Raw genomic sequence first — 5302 nt, 5'->3', positions numbered from 1 at the left:
GGGGCTGTGTGGGGCGGGGTGTTGCATGGGGTGAGTGCAGTGGGCACAAGGACTATGTCCACTGGCACTGCCAGTCTTGGACGGGGATGTCCTTTCCCACCTGAGGTGGTCTGGGAAGAGCTTTGGGGTGTGTCTGTGCTCTACAAAAAGAGGCTCCAGGGCAGCATTAGAGACTCCTGGGGCTGAAGATGAATATGAGAAGGGTGATTGAAGATGCCGGTGGGGAAGCAGCCACGATGAGATGATACGTGCAGAGGAACAAACAAGATTAGGGGATTTCAGCTCCAAGACCCCCACCCGGGTTCACCTCTCCTCCTCACAGCCGTGGAGAGAAGGATTAACCTCTGGGGAGAGCAGTGTGGTGATGCTTCCACTTCCACTGTGGCAGCAGTCCCAGCGCCGGCAGCCGCGGTGCCAGGCAGCCCTTGGCTTGCATCTCCTCACCCACGGAGATGTGGACAGGGTTGTCCCCCCTAAACGAGAGCACAAGCCTACCCCAGCAGGTTGAGGGGTGAAAGGAGGCATCAGGGACTGCTGCAACCAGAGCATCCCCTTCCTCACAGCGGCTCCACGCCTGCACAGGTTGGTACCCCCAGTGCAGATGGATGTCAAACAGACTGAGCTGGATGCATTGACCCACCTCGGGTGTTCAAGTGGCTCCAAAGAATGTTTATCAATATGGTGATAGGCACTTTATATATATATAAATATAAATATATATATATATATATATATATATAAAAACCCTGTGTTCAAGCCGCTCCATCATCTGCTTGGAAATCAAGAGAGAAGAGGAAGAACAAGCCCAAGCGTTGTGCTTGCAGAGGGGGATACAAGGCTGCACACTGCGGGGAACCCAAATGTATAAAGCAAAAGTAATAAACTAGGTTCTTCACATACAGAAATAGCAAGTGAGAAGAGCCAGCTACACATGGACTTCCTGGGACAGGGCAACATGTCCTTCAGCTCAGTATCTGTTTCTGAGCAGCAAATGTAGATTTCCCCAGTGTGCAGGGAAAAAGGAACAGGTGAGATATGAATTAATCTTTCCTCTATCATTTTCGTCATCTATAGATTTAGTTGTCAATGACTTCATCCCTGGAGGGGTTGAAGAGTAGGGTTGACCCAGCGCTGAGGGTTCTGGGGGAGTTGGGAAGGGTCAGGGTGAGGGTCATGGTTGGGCTGGAGGAGCTGCAGGGGCTTTTCCAACCCAGAGGATTCCGTGACTCTGTAGTTCCTTCTGGGCTCCAGACATCCAGAGCTGTCCCAGTGTTGACTGTCACAGCTCAAGTGAATTTGACTCTGCTCTGGGACCTTACCCTCAGCCTGGCAGGTTCCAGGCAAACACACAGAGCTGCAAAAAAAAACCCAACAAAAAAAAACCACAAAAGCTGCAAACCCCCCACACTGCTTCTGCCCAAATTTGGCCCAAGCTGGGCACACAGGGGTGTCCGAGGGACACAAACCCTTCTGTCCCCAGCACAGGGCTGGGGTCCGCCAACAGCATTTGCTCAAGCGGGTGGTTCTCTGCACCGGGATTTCTACCACGTGTGACACCAGGTGAGGCAGAGGAAGGAGAAGCTGCCTGGAAGAGCAGGGGAAGAGGCTGGAAGCGCCTCTGACGCAAAGTTCTATGACTAAGTGGGCTCCTTCCCAGCTGCCAGCTTGTCTTTATGATATTAAGCCTTTCCTCTGCTGCCATATAAGAAGTGAAAAGTTGACACGTAAGCGTGTGTCATACGGAGTCAGATAGACAGGAGCAATAAGGCATAAAAGGAGGTGAGATCATCGTGCAGCAACAACTCCCCCGGGGTAAGAGGCAGCGCTGCACAGCGCCCGCTGGCTCTCCGCACCCCCCGCACCCCAGCACCCCTCCTCGTGGCACACTCAAACCAAAGCCCGTTTCCACGCCAAGCCTCCCAGATCAGGGGCACGCAGAGGGTGCCGCGCTGCCTGCCACAAAATGAGGCAATTAAGCTGACCCTTCAAATGGTTTTATTAAAAAGGAGCCCCCGCCGCAGCGCAGGGCTCTGGCAGCCGTAATGTCGCAGCCCCCCAGGATTATCGCCGCTGAATGGGGCGGCTGCTGTGCGCCACTTGCTTGAAAAGAAGAATAATCATCAAATATGTTAAGTTTATAGCCCTGCTGGCAGCGCTCTTTGCGCTCCTGCGGACCCCGTGTAATTGAAATTAAATAGCGGCGAGTGATACCTTTCTGTCCTTCCTACGGCAGCCTGTGCTCGCTTGTGAATGCGAAGTGGGGACGAGGAGGAGGAGGAGGGACAGGGCAGCAGCTGGGTGCCCACGGGCAGCTCTCTCAGAGCAGCTTTCACCCCTCTCCCAGCCGCTGGCAGGGGCTCAGTCTCCATCCCAAGGTCCCCAGCGGAGCGCTTGGCTCCCCAGACCCCACAGCCAAGGACGAGCTCATAGTCAGCAAGCGAGGAGTTTCTCTCTCTCCCCTCCAAATCCTTCTTTTCCCCAATCGCCCCCTTTGCTCTCCTCAGCAATGCTCCTCGCTTGGCGGGCGAGCGCAGCGGGGAGGCAGCCACCCTGCCAGAGCCACTTCGCGGCAGTGACCAACCTCCCCGGCAGCCAGGAAAGCCACTCGGTGACAGGAGGGAGCCAAAAGTTTCTAGGGGATGTGGGAAAGGAGCTGACAACTCCCGGCTCCTCTGAGGCACTGCAGGCAAAGTTAACTGTTTAGACTGTCATTTTTTTTTAACGCAACAACATTGCTCCCAGGCACATTTTTTTTTTTTAACTCTTTTTTTTTTTTTTTTTTTTTTTAAATAAAGAAAACAGAGCAGCTCTCTCCAGAAGGCCATTAATCCTCCCCTGTCACTTGTGTTCTTGGAGAGAGCATTTCTCTGGGCAAAAGCAGCAAGTTGCTCACTGACTAATTACATCAAAATATTGAGGGCAACAAACCAACCCTTAACTCCACTTGCCAGAAGCTCTCTAGATGCAAAGAATCAAATCAAAGGAGAAACTTAGGCCACAGCAGGAGATGCTGGGGCTCCAGACACGCTCATGGCCACATCAGCTTTCACAAACATGAACTTTCTTTCCTCTACAAAGCCACTTGAGTTGAGCTAACTTTGCCCAAGATAACTTTACCCAGAATATCTCCCACCCAAGGCTTCTGATTTCTTACAAATAAAGAATTTTTGCCTTTACCAGGGAAGGTAAATAATTTATTTTCTCTCATTCCTATCCAAGCACCTGGGTTTTGAGTACAGAGTGAGGACTGGACTCATGTCCCCCAGGAAAGTTCTTGCTTAGGCTTCAAGGCCCATTACAAGACGGTTCTCAAAAGCTCTTGGCTGAAATCAGGAAACTTCTCTCAAAGCCCATCTGACACCTTCACTTATCCCCGCAACAGCCTCCCCTTGGGATGCGACTTCACAGACCCAACCCTGCCCTGCCCCAAGACCCACACAGGACATTCAGCCAACATGCTTTGGGCTTCGTCTTCATTTCCATCCCATCACCCCATGTTGCCCGTACAGCCAGAATGGGAAAAGCCAATGCTGAAAGAGGAAAGCCCAGTTCTGCATTTAGGTGCTAAACCTGAGGCTCTTCCAAGAGGTTTTGGATGCCCAAGAGCCAAAACCGGTGACTCAAACACACGCTTTGGCCCCAAACCCACAGCTGCCAGACAGACATCCCCTTCCACCCCCAGAGCTGCCTCTCCTGGGCTGGAGAGCACCAGGGGCAGGCAAAGGCTCCGGCCCCAAAACGGGGGTTAACCAAAGGCAGCTGCTGGGGAGGTTTCTCCACGCTCCGTGGGTGTTTCTACACACAGGTAATTGGGTTCTCATCAAACAACTTAACAAGCTGCACTTGAGGAGCCCGGCGACAAGCGCAAGGCAGAGTTATTCAACATCAAATTGTTGGTTTCGAGGGATTGTTTAAAAAAAGAAATTCAAAAGTGCTCAGAGTGTCACCTACAGATTTTGCCAGCAATACCTTGGTTTTTAAATACCGCGTGCATGAAAGCTCCCCCAGAGCCATCTCTTGTACCTTATAATAATATTCACCAGGGGATCCTCCTAATGCAGGGTTTGAATCCATTGCTGTTGAATACACCTGACTCCTTGGCTCGCGGGGAGGGTTTGGGTAAACACGCCTGCGAGCTGCTGCTCGGAGAGACAATTACGGCCCTCAAGCATCGATCCGAAAGGTCTGATCACACCCATGAGGAGCGAGAGGCTTCCCCAAAACGGGCGCAGACCCGGCTTGCAGATGCTGTCCCAGGGAGAGCCACGCACTTGCCAAATGGTCTCAAGCGAAGGAACGAAGAAACCCAAGTCTCTACTGCAGTTTATATTTAATTAGGGGAAAGGCAGCTTACGCAGCAGTTTCGGAAACATATTGTCTTACAGCATATTGGATATTTGTATCTTAACAGCTCGACATCGATTTCTTTTATGTAAAGGAAGAGGGGGGGAAGAGAACTGCGTGCCCTAAGTTGTGTTAGCTCCAAAGAGACGCCTGTACCGCTTGGACTAATGTTTAGAGTAATCAAAGGCGTGAACTCATGTATTATGTATGGGAACGAGAATTTTCAGTCTTCTGCAAAAAGGAATCTCCAGCGTTTGGTATTTTGTTAGCAGGCTGGCACCATATGGCTCTCCCCTGCTGATATTCTTTCACACCAGAACTTTATGTTCAGATGCTTTAGTTAATATTTTACCCAGCAAGCATAAACAAGATGCAAAGATTGCAGTCGACAGCAACCTTCTCTTAAACCATATACCCATGTTAATAGTGAAGGCTTCTTTCAGCAAGTAGTTTACGGAACACATGCCTGGATTTTTATTTTATTTTTTTATTCCTTAGGGGTCCAAGCTGGGCCATTTACTTTAACAGCCACAGCATCAAACAAAACACAAGAAGCGAACCCAAAAAGGAGACTTTCACTCCCTTCCTACTTTTCGCTGCCTGGTCCGCAGCAGCGCTGGATGCGTGCAGGTGCTGCACACATACGAGCTGTATCTGTGGATAATTTAAGGCTGCACCTCTGCCCGGTTTTCATTTCAGACTAGATATTATCTCAGGAAGATAGAGCTGCCTCTTCTCCACTACTGAAGCGGGGATGGAGCACCAGGCAAAGCTCTCAGCCCGCGGGGGAGCCTCACCTGAGCCCTAAACTGGCCAAGCAAGACCAACAATATAGAGCATCCAACTCCACCGGCTTTACCAAGACTTGTGCTCGCCCCCCTCTGCCCCAAGTCAGACACAGAATCACTTTGGAAGACTGCAGCTTGGAGATTTGGCTCTAAATATTACATTTAGATCC

The 5302-nt window shown here is 50.9% G+C and overlaps 1 protein-coding gene and 1 long non-coding RNA gene across 2 annotated transcripts in view; one reads left to right on the top strand and one right to left on the bottom strand.

Moving 5' to 3' along the window:
- MYT1 (myelin transcription factor 1) overlaps positions 1–5302 on the bottom strand; it is a 62352-nt gene that overhangs the window by 52806 nt on the left and 4244 nt on the right. The window lies entirely within an intron of this gene.
- The window catches only part of LOC113487403, a 17162-nt gene that overhangs the window by 8132 nt on the left and 3728 nt on the right, over positions 1–5302 (top strand). The window contains exon 2 of the long non-coding RNA XR_003399780.1: positions 1130–1137. This is a non-coding gene — a long non-coding RNA (uncharacterized LOC113487403). The remainder of the gene's footprint in view (positions 1–1129; positions 1138–5302) is intronic.

Source organism: Athene cunicularia (assembly GCF_003259725.1).
Source record: "Athene cunicularia isolate RWA chromosome 20 unlocalized genomic scaffold, athCun1 chr20_part1, whole genome shotgun sequence".
Classification (NCBI taxonomy): Eukaryota; Metazoa; Chordata; class Aves; order Strigiformes; family Strigidae; genus Athene; species Athene cunicularia.
The sequence above is the reverse complement of the archived record's forward strand: the minus strand, read 5'-3'. Positions and strand labels throughout refer to the sequence as shown.